A 12,007-nucleotide genomic window follows, 5' to 3' on the forward strand; every position below is an offset into this window, starting at 1 on the left:
TTCCTATCTTGCCCCCACTCTGTGGAAAGTACTCCCTCTTTATCTTCGTACAGAGACTGACTACAGAAAGTTCTGTAAATCCCTCAAAACATGGCTGTCTTGAGACCGTCTTCTTTTCAGTTTGTCCCTTCTTTTCTCTTCCTTTTCATTTTCTGAGTCAGGCTAGCGCTTTGAGACCTCCGGGTGAAATGTGCACTCAATAAAAACCAATACATAACATAACATAACCACCAAAACCACCATCAATACCACCACCAATATTATCAACAATATGACACCACCACTAATACGACACCACAACCAATACCACCACCATAATACCACCACCTCAGCCACCACCAATACCACCACCAATGCCACCAACACCACCAATACCACTACCAACACCACCACCAATACCACCACCACCAATATCACCACCAATACCGACACCACCAATACCACCACCAATACTACCACCACTACCAACAATACCACCACCAATACCACCACCACCTATCCAATACCACCACCACCAATACCAATAACACCACGAATACAACCACCACCATTACCACCGCAACAAATACCACCACCACCAATACCACCACCACTAATACCACCACCACTATAAACACCACCACCAACAACAATACCACCACCAACAATACCACCAATACCACCAACAATACCGCCACCACCAATACCATCACCAATCCCACTACCAATACCACCACCACCACCAATAACAATAGCACCACCACCAATACCAATACCACCCCCACCATTACCAATACCAATACCACCACCACCATTACCAATACCACCACCACCATTACCAATACCAATACCACCACTAATACCAATACCACCAATACCAATACCAATACCACCACCACCAATACCACCACTGCCAATACCAGTACTACCACCGACACCACAAAACACCAATACCACCACTACTAATACTCCACCACCAATACCACCACCATCAGCAATACCACCACCACCAATACCACCACCACCAATACCGCCACCACCAATACCACCACCACTACTACCACCACCAATAACACCACCACCAATACCACCACTGCCAATACCAGTACCACCACCACCAACACCAATACCACCACCAGCAATACTACCACCACCAATACCACCACCGTCTTCTCTTCAGTTTGTCTCCCTTTTTCTCTTCCTTTTCGTTCTCTGAGTCAGGCTAGTGCTTTGAGACCTCCGGGTGAAATGTGCGCTCAATAAAAACCAATACGTAACATAACATAACCACCACCATCAATACCACCACCAATATAACCACCAATACCACCACCATCAATACCACCACCACCAATATAACTACCAATACCACCACCATCAATGCCACCACCTCAGCCATCACCAATAACACCACCAATGCCACCACCACCACCAATACCAACACCACCAACACCACCACCAAAATCACCACCAATACCACCACCACTACCAATAATACCACAACCAATCCACCACCACCAGTCCAATACCAGCACCACCAATACCACCGCCAATACCACCTATACAACCACCACCATTACCACTGCAATCAATTCCAATACCACCACCACCACTAATACCATCACTACTATAAACACCACCAATACCACCACCACCAATACCACCACCACCATCGCCAATACCACCATCACCTCCAAAACCACCACCAATACCACTACCGATACAACCACCTCCAATACCACCACCACCAATACCACCAATAACAAAAGCACCACCACCAATACCAATACCACCACCACTACTACCACCAATACCACCACCACCATTACCAATAGTAATACCACCACCAATACCACCACCAGCACCAATACCACCCCTACCAATACCACCACCACCAATACCAGTACCACCAGCAATACCACCACCACCAATACCAGCACCACCACCAATACTGCCACCAATACCACCACCAATACCACCAAAACCAATACCACCACCACCAATACCCCCACATTCGGAATTGTATTTTTGCTACTGCGATCCACTTGGCTAAAAGATCAACCTGAAATGTTTGGTGGCCTCATGCATTAAAGAACTGCTGCTCACATTGTGAAGAAGAGGCTCCAGTTCATGTCAATCACGTTTCTGTGCTTCTCACATTGCAATTTTTCCCCAAAAGGGATTTTGGTTATGCGATGCGGCATAGTGTTGTAATATCAATAATTTTGTGTATATTTCATTACGCATAATTACAAAAAATTCCACCACTTACACTGACATCATTAAAATTTCATCTTGACCTAAAGGCAATCATTGCTGACTGTTTCCAAAATGTGCTGTCTGCAGTTCATGCACTAACTTAGAGAAATTACAGGTTAAATGAGTAGACTTTAAACAATGCTGTTCCATCATAGAGGCAGTGAAAGCACACGTTCTTTAAATGTTAAATGTTGTATACTTGTAAAGCGCACAGCTGCCCCAGCAAAGGGGCGTCCCGGCGCTGTATACCGCTGGGGAACCCGTCCTGGCTTTCCCTGTGGGATGGTCCCTACTGGGAATCCCCAAGGTGGAGCCAGGCATCCCTGGCGTTGATGGGGCCGTTGTGGAGATTAGGCAAGCTAATGCCCAGAGTTGCCGAGCGGGACCCCAGGTTAGAGTAGGCACCGAGGCGAGAATTGTCGAGTCCGCTGACCCTGGTCCACGACCCTGCCGCGTCGGGAATTGAACCCTGGTCCAGGGCCGACTTCTGCTCCCGGGTCTGCCGCCTCTAACCAGTGAGCCACACCACTCCACTGTATACAGTCTTTGATTCTGGCTGTTCAGTCTTATTAGTTCAACCAGTATTTATGTACATTCTAACACGTAATGCAAGCCTCTGCTGAGTTTCTAAGCATCCAGAATAAATGATAACACAATATTAACATGAAATAGTCTAAACTATTTCACAAAATGGCAACAATTAATTTATGAGTAATATTCTAAATCAGTGGTTCTTAATTGTTTGACTTCTGTGGACCCCCGCTTAATAATACTGGAATCCATAATCTTATAAAGGAACTTGGCCTTCGACCTCATTCCTCTATATGGTTATGGAACCTCTCAGTGACTTGGAATATCCTTATAATGTTCCACTGGGGGTACTTTATCTCTAATATAATTGTATTGTTCTGATGTCTTTTCTTTATAATTGGTGACTGGGTGCATTTATCCAGCAAAGGCCGGCTTAGGTAAGCTCTGTTGGGCAGTGGGTAGGGGCGGGGAGGTAGGGGGGAAGTAGACATATGATGGAATAGGTATAATTAAATAAATAAATAACACCTATTCCATTGCCTGTCGACTCCTCCCCCGTCGCGCCCGCTCCGCCGCACTGCACTTACCTAAGCCTGCTGCCACTGCATTCATCAAGAAATTATAGACGGGTAAATATACAGGGATAACAGAATCCCATGTATTATAAAATAAATTACAATTTTAATGGGAACGCTGGAGATTTTCAATATTCGATTAAGGTAGCCCATTGGCCATACTATATCCTGTTTGATCCACTGTCCCACGGATCATTCTGAGGATATAAACTTAATTTTAAGCCTCCTATTTTAAATTCCTTCCAATTTACGGATCATTTACAAATTTTCAATTTTACATCTGCTTCTTGATTTATATACACTTTATTAGTCTGTTCATATTGTTTAATTTTCGAAGCAGACACGGGCCCACTGAGTTGATTTTGCGGACTCCCAGGCGTCCCTGCACCACAGGTTAAGAACCACTGCAGAGGCGTAGCTAGGGCTTGTGGCGCCCGGGGATATCCTTCAGATTGCCTTCCCCCTGGAGGGGTGCCGGGGAAAAAGGACGGGGAGCACCTGAAACATAAAAGCGGCGAATTGCTGAAGTTGCGTCGCAAGTGCGACGCAGCTCCAGCAATGCTTTAGGGGGCCCTATTTGGACAATACTGCATCAAGCCTTACGCCTGCTTCAAGCAGGTGCAGGGTTTCGACGCAGCATTGGCCTAAAAGTGACTGAGTGAAATCTTCTAGATTTCACTCAGCCACTTTTAGGAGGCATTCCTGCGCAGGAACGCCCCCCTGCGATGGAACGCCTCCTTCTGGAGCAGGGCTTTACAACGTGACGCATCTCCCAGATGCATCACTTTGTTAATACCCCGCACCATGGCGCATCTTTTGCGCCGCCGCTGCATCACAAAAGTGACGCAACGGCGGCGCAAAAGAGGTGCAAGGGGCTTGTAAATCTGCCCCTTATAGCTGCCAAGGTTTCAGATTGCTTTGTGTGACATTTTCATAATTTCGGTGTAAATATGAGTGACATTTCAACAACTATGAGTGACACTTTCTCACGTCCAAAATCAAGCAATGAGGACGAGGTAAATATATAAATATCACTAGTTAGACCCATTTGAGCAACAAGAAACTCTAAGAAGCTCTATAAAGTGTTGTAAAGTAGCAAAATGGAAGGATGCTAACATATTTTAGCAGTCATCTTAAGCAGGACTTTAGCTTTGCTCCCAAAAGTCACCATGTTACGCAGTAAAAGATCTCAGCTGCTATAATATAAATCAGTTATCTATGCCACTGTACCTGACCTCACTGCCCAGCCTGCAGAGGCACAATTAATTTCAGTGTAACCGAGGAAACAAGCACTGAGCTACAGGTTCATGCAGATGCATGCTCAGCTTTAAATTAAATATATTGAGAATGAGCCCGAAGTAAATATGTCCCACGGTCACAGCGATTCTCCGGCAGCCGGTCCTACTGTCATCTGAGCAGAGTGCTGCACAGACGAGTGTACATAAGTGATTAATCTGTCACTAGTGCGAGATGCAGCTGGACTTTTATTACATGCTTGTGACTTCAGTGCACATAAACACAAGCGCAACTCTGAGAGCAGTAAGAGGGCTTTCTTTCAGCATAAGAACATGAAGCAGCGAGTACATCAGGCGCGCAACACCCATTGGACTCACCGGGCTGCAGCTCCCCCCACACCCCCCACCCCGTCGTGTGTGGCAGCCCGGGATGAGACCGATCCCGGGCCAAAACACAGCAACACCCGAGCACTTCACAGGTCTTTAAAAGACCATTTGAATGTTAATGGGGCCTTGCTGTTGTTTCACCCCTTCTAAGAGCCCCTGCAGCTCCACTCTGCCTATTGATTAAAGGTTCAGCCCCCCACCCCCGAAATTTCTTCTCAGCCCCCCCAAAAGTTGGCTCTAGTTGCGCCTCTAAAGTACATCAAATAACTTCACTTGCCTCTGCGTTTGTTCTTCTCTCAAGGGCCCAGGCCACGAGGCTCCGTGGCGTTGCAGGCTTCAGATATCAGCGATGGGAGGGGCACTGGGGCACGGGGCTGAGGGGATTCATTTCTGAAGATCGGAGTGCTTAAACCTAAGCGCAACTCAGAGTGTATTCAGTGGAGCTTCTTTCATGAGTAGTGGGCAGCTCAAGACGTCACGCGCTAGAGCTTTTTACAAGCAGCAGGTCACGTATGCAGGCGCAGCGCTTGTATTTAAACCAACTGCGGCCGCGCTGCACCAGCACGTTGCGGCAGCCTTTATAATCTATTTGGGGACACTGTGAGTGTTCCCAAATAAATTATAAAGGCTGCCGCAATGTGCCAGTGCAGCGCAGCCGCCGCCCTCAAGATAGTGCAGCCTGGGGCGGTCCACCCCTCCTGCCCCCACCTAGCTACGCCGGTGGATCCCGGGCCAACACACAGCCGCACCCGAGCGCTTCACAGGTCTTTAAAAGACCATTTGAATGTTAATGGGGTCTTGCTGTTGTTTCACCCCTTCTAAGAGCCCCTGCAGCTCCACTCTGCCTATTGATTAAAGGTTCAGCCCCCCCCTCCCGAAATTTCTTCTCAGCCCCCCCCGAAAGTTGGCTCTACTTGCGCCTCTGAAGTACATCAACTAACTTCACTTGCCTCTGTGTTTGTTCTTCTCTCAAGGGCCCAGGCCACGAGGCTCCGTGGCGTTGTAGGCTTCAGATATCAGCGGTGGGAGGGGCACTGGGGCACGGGACTGAGGCGTTTAATTTCTGGAGATCGGAGTGCTTAAACCTAAGCGCAACTCAGAGTGTATTCAGCGGAGCTTCTTTAATGAATAGTGGGCAGCTCAAGACGTCACGCGCTGGAGCTCTTTTATAAGCAGCAGGTCACGTACGCAGCCGCAGCGCTTGTATTTAACCCAAAGGTGGCCGCGCTGCACTGGCACGTTGCGGCGACCTTTATAATTTATTTGGGGACACTGTGAGTGTTCCAAAATAAATTAAAAAGGCCACTGCAACGTGCCAGTGCAGCGCGGCCGCCGCCCTCAAGATAGTGCCGCCTGGGTCTGTCAATTCCCCCCCCCCCCCCCCCCCCCCAGCTACGCCGGTGAACCACTGCTCTATTTGACATTCTAAATAACCCCTAATGCATTTATAACTTATTGACTTGTAAAATATGCAAAGTTCAATGCAGAAGCTGGATTTGAAAAACACATTACACAAATGTGTATGACTGTCATTAACTAGACAATCTTGTTACCTACTTGACTTGTTAAAAACCAAATTTCATATAATTTCTCATCCAGTCCGCCTATGACTCACCGCCACATTCCTTACATCATCGTCTTATACAGATATTGTAAGCATGTACAGGGTTAGATCTTACAGCAGATAACATCCTATAGGAATTTCGATTTCAGTGAAATATTTCATCTACATGGACAGTATTCAAGTAAAGCGTTTTCTTGAGCAGGATAGTTTTAGAGGGGCATGTTATAGAGATCCTGGCAAAATCCACAATCTGTTGTGAATATTAAAAGTTCTGCTATGCCAATAAAAGCACCCTCTTAACTGAAATTAGAGCAGAATAAATATGTATGTCAAAACCAAGATTTTAGTATGTGAAACACGAGTAATCGATTCAGTGTACCATCAAAGTGAAATTATTTTAATTGCAACGCCAAATGAATTGTCATTCTGCTTAACTCGGCTTTCATTTTGAAACAGAACTGTTCACAAAAACTGGGCAATGACATAAATCGTGTGATGAAGCAGCAACAGGGAAAAGGCTCATCTGACCTTCGAAATTGGGCAGAAAATGAGTGAAACGGGACAACGTATTTTGTTATTCAGGAAAATAATGTGAAAATAGGTTTCTGAGGAAAAAACCGTCACCATGATATTGAACCTCAAATGTAAGGAAGGGTATCGCTACAACCCCAGCAGATTTTTGGGGAAGTGATAATTGATCTAGTATATATACCAACAGAGCGCGGTGTGGCTTTACTAGGTCCGTTATGACATCATCATTCCCAGGGGCAGCGCAGTGATGCAGCGCAGTGCATCGTCCACATTCCAAGGTGAGCAACTTCGGAACGCTGCGTTTTTATTGTGTACAAATTCCATCATGCTTTACCTGGTAGAAATCGCGTAGCCAAACTAGGCCTAAAATGTCAACAGTCATTAGCAATATTTTTCTTCATAATGTTAGGAGCACCTGAGGAGACGAGCCGAAATAAAAAAAAAGCGAGAGTATGTTCGGTGAACCCAACATCATTCTCCCCATGAAGCAGCTGCTGAAGGCTCATTGATTTCCCGTAATGACGCAGCGGAGATGGAGTCGAGGGCAGCTGGAGGCCCGAGCTCAGGCTGTGCTAGGGAGACGCAGGCACAAGGAACAAACACTGATTTGTTTGAAGTTCCAGATGAAGAATCAGGAGGGAATGTAGCTGTGCTGAGGCCCAATCAGGTAAAAATAGCCACAGTCAGGGGGATGCGCCAGTTCTACAGCACTGCCTTAGCAACTGGATGAACATCTGTTGTAGAAAAACGTTTTGAAACTGAAAATAATTATTTTTGCTTCAGTCAGACTCTTAATGGTGGAGCAGCACTATATAGGCTTCACCCTTATACGTCATGATCATACAATTATATATTCGTAACTGACTTTCTCTGTGTGACTTAGCTTTATTAACCAAGTGAAACATTTAAGTGCATGAATATAATCATTGTAGGGACTAGAGATTTAGATATGTGTGCACTAATGTTAACTCGAAACACGCATAAATATACTCTTTTTAACTCATGGGTGCATTTATTCTTGACATTACACATGTGTATGTGTAATCATGTATTTCAATTAATATCAAATGCTCAAACTAACTTAGCCTTACTACAGGCCTCAATAGAAATGCATTTTGCTTGGTCAGTGTTGGAACTGGCCCTTCTTGCAGGGTCATCCTCAAACTTTTTGCTTCTTCCCCCCTTATTTTTCCTGACCCGTGGCTGTTGGCAATAGGACTCTGCGCACTTTACCACTGCTGATCAGTGCTAAAGTGCATATGCTCTCTATGTAAATTGTTATTCTGATTGAATATACATGTTTGGCATATTTGTATCACCATGAAGTCCCTAGTAAAGTACACTGGGCGTGCCAGGGCTGGTGATGACAAATGCTACTAGTGGGCCTGCAGCACTGATTGTGCCACCCACAGGAGTAGCTCTAAAATGGTGTCTCAGGCCTGCCACTGCAGTGCCTATGGGCAGTTTAGAAACTGCCATGTCCTCCTGGTCAGTGTCCCCACTGACCAGGCCTAACCCTTCCCTTTTCATGCACATTAGTCACCCCTATGGAAGGCCCAAGGTACCCCCCTGGGCAGGGTGCAGTGTATGTGAAAGATAGAGCATGTACTGGTGCAGGTAACATGCTCTGATAGTGAATGGCAGCCATTTTCGTTTTTCACTATTGTAATGCTATCTTGCTCCATAGATTAACATGGGGGATGCTGGCTACAGTGGTTAACAGCATTTCTTCCCATAGGAACAAGATAGGACAAAAGTATCTAGTATCCCTGAACTCAGAATTTAATAACACATCTTTTAGGAAAGGTTGTTTTTAAATCCTGTGTTTGAGAACAGCACTTTTAGAAAGTTGCTGTTCTCTTGTCTGACCCTTCTGTGTGCCTGGGCCTGTTTGTGCATTGACTGTCTGGTTTGAGAGTGACAGGGGCTGGGGAATTCCCCAGGAGGCTGGCTGAGTCAGCCCTAGGCTGAATGACTGCATTTGCAACTTGAGTGGTGGGAGGAGTTAGCACCTAGGCCTGAATAGGACTGTGCCCGCCCCCCACAGTGCTGGCTCCACCCCCTGTGGTGCGTCTGATGTCTCTGCCCTGCACTGTGAAAGGAGAGAAGGAATCATGTCAACAAAGTGCTCCAGGGCTGGGCTTTCCCCCCACAATGCTGGCTCCACCTCCTGCTGGGCGGCTGAGGACCCTGCCCCTCACTCTGAAAGGAAAGAAGCAGCCAGCAAAACAAAGTACTCAGGAAACACCCAGAACTGGTTCAGACCGGGCTCAGGGCCCACATGCACAGAGAGAACAAAGACTTTAGGGGTATAAGTACAGGACCCCTGACAACAGAAAATTAGATCATCCTGGAAATCAAGAAGGAACCTCTGCCAAGGAGAAAGCTGAAACTGAAGAAGGAAGATTGTCCTGCTGTTGCTCTGCTGGACTGACCTGTTGCTTTGCTGCCAAGGAGAGGGGAAGGACTTTGCTGCTGAGCTGTGTCCTCTGTCTTGAAGGAATCTCCAAGGGCCTGAGAAGAGCTGGCTCCCTGTTTTGAAGTCCCAGGAACAAAAGGACTTCACCCCCAGCTTCCCTGAACTCTACTGAGAGAGTTCTGTCCTTCCTAGAGTGCTTGATCCAGTTGTGGGGCCTCTGGAAGTTGTACCTGAGCTGGGAAGCTGGAAACTAAGCTTGAGTGACTTTTGAACTGAAAAGTGTCGCATCGCTCGCTTGCGGAGCGCATCCCCGTCAGTGCGAGAAGTTTCCCGCCGCTACGGAGGTCGAGATCGTCGCAGCGCCTGACGCCGCTGCCAGAGACGTCGCATCCTTCGTTTGCGGGACGCACCAGACCGGTGCGGGAGAATCGAACATCGCTGCGAGTATCGTCGCAGAGCCTGTCGTCGCTGGGTGAGATCGCCGCACCGCTTGCTTGCGGACCGCATCACGTCGCTGCGAGCATCGTTGCAGAATCAACGCATCGAGGAGCTGCGAGGGAGAGGATCCCCGCTGGACCGCGCATCGTCGCCCCGGAGATCGTCGCAGCCCCTACGAGATCGTTGCATCGTGCCTTTGCGAGAACAGACTTCCTACGGAACCTACGCACCGGAATCCATGCAAGTGGCCTTCCTCCCCATACAGACCGGATTCGTCGCAACACGCCCGCTGCTGCAGCGGGGCTGTCGCATCGCCTCCCCAGGGTCTCAGGAGCAACGCATCGCTTGTTTTCCACCGCACCAGCTTCTGCTTTTGGAACTTTGTTGCATCTAAAAGGTACTGTGAGTAAACGTGACGCAACTGTGAACTTTTCACGCATCAGTAGAGAATTCTATCGCAACGTAGAGAATTCTAACGCAACCTTAAGAACTCTTTTTGAAACCATATTCTTGAACTGTGTATGTTGGATTTTTGTCGTTTTGGTCTTGTGTAGTTTAGATTAAAAATACCTTTATTTTTCTAAACTGTTGTGGAGTCAGTTTGTGGTGTTTTCACTGTGTTACTGTGAGTGTTGGTACAAATACTTTACGCATTGCCTCTGGTTAGCCTAGACTGCTCGTGCCAAGCTACCTAGAGGGTGAGCAGGGGTTATCTCAGAGGGTTATCTCCTTGCCCTGACTAGAAGCAAGGGTCCCTATTTGGACAGTGGTACCTACCTCTGCCAACTAGAGACCCTCAGATCTAACATTGGTGGTCAGGCGGTGGGATTTGAACTTGTATTTGTACTTGACCCAAAGTAAATGGTGTACATCACTAGTGAGTGCAGACCACTACGCACCACATACTGTTTGTTTTTTCCGGTGTCCTCCTGGAAGTATTTTTGAATATTGAGACTCTGGCTAGTGTTGCACCTGTAAAATCCTGCCAAAATGGAAGTCAACTTTTTCCACCTGTGCATTTACACAGAAGAGGAGATAAAAGCCTTTTGCAAGAAGAGGGGGCTGCCCATGAAGAAAGGTTCCACAAGGAGGGATCTTGAGGCATGCCTGTATTCCCATGAGGCCAGAATTTGGGAAGCAACATTAGCAGATGATTCTGAGGAGGAGGACTTCTCTGACAGTGAGGAAGAGAAAGATGAGTGGCTCCTTGCTGCTGAGCAAAGGTGCAGAGAATTAGACCGGCTAAACAAGGAAGGTATGATCCGGTGGGCCTTAGCCCAGAAAGAAAAATGGGATGCTCAAGGAAGGAGCTTTGCTGAGTTGGAGGTGGAGTCCAGCTCAGATGGTGGCAGCATGTTTATGATATCTAGTGCTGAGAGAAAGGTACAAACACCCAGAGATGTGGCGCCTGACTTGAGGGAGGGGGTCGACATACACCAGGGGGTTCAGGTTTATGATGTAGTTCCAGTGGAGTGCAGTGTCCCTGAAGTAGATTGGGGGACTGGCACAGGTGACCATATTCCTAGTAGTGGGAGGGACACTCTACTGACTCTAGAAGAGAGGTACAGGGAGAGGGGTTTCCCCATGGTAGAAACCTTGGTGTGTGTGTGTGAAGACCAGCCAGAAGAGTGTGGGTTGTGTGACAGAGACAGTCAGATACTGTCTTGCCAGTCTCAGGAGAGTGGTGTGGGGTACTTGTGTTAGGCACTGGAGGGTGAGGAAAAGGGTAGCTTGGTTAACAACTGTGGGGGGCTGTGTGATTCATTTGTTGGAGAGCATATTTAAAGTCCCTGTTTTCCAGATCTATGCCAACACCCGGTGGAGTGTGAGTTCTCTGATCCCAGAGAGCTTGCGTTGGAGGCAGACCTCTTGGTGGATTCCAGAGAGTCTGAGGAGGCATTGGGGAGTGATCCCAAAAGGAGTGGCTTAGATATCTTCCAGTCCTGTGAGGTGGAAGAGGTTCAGAGTAGCCCAGTTAGGTCCCAGTGTAGTAGGAGGGGTGTAGGGGCTCATGTCCGGTCTCAGTGGAGAAGGAATGAGTGTGGGACGGTGTGTCTCACGGTGCCCGAAACCCAGTCTCAGGTCCTGG

The sequence above is a fragment of the Lissotriton helveticus genome, chromosome 6 (genome assembly GCF_964261635.1).
Source record: "Lissotriton helveticus chromosome 6, aLisHel1.1, whole genome shotgun sequence".
NCBI lineage: Eukaryota > Metazoa > Chordata > Amphibia > Caudata > Salamandridae > Lissotriton > Lissotriton helveticus.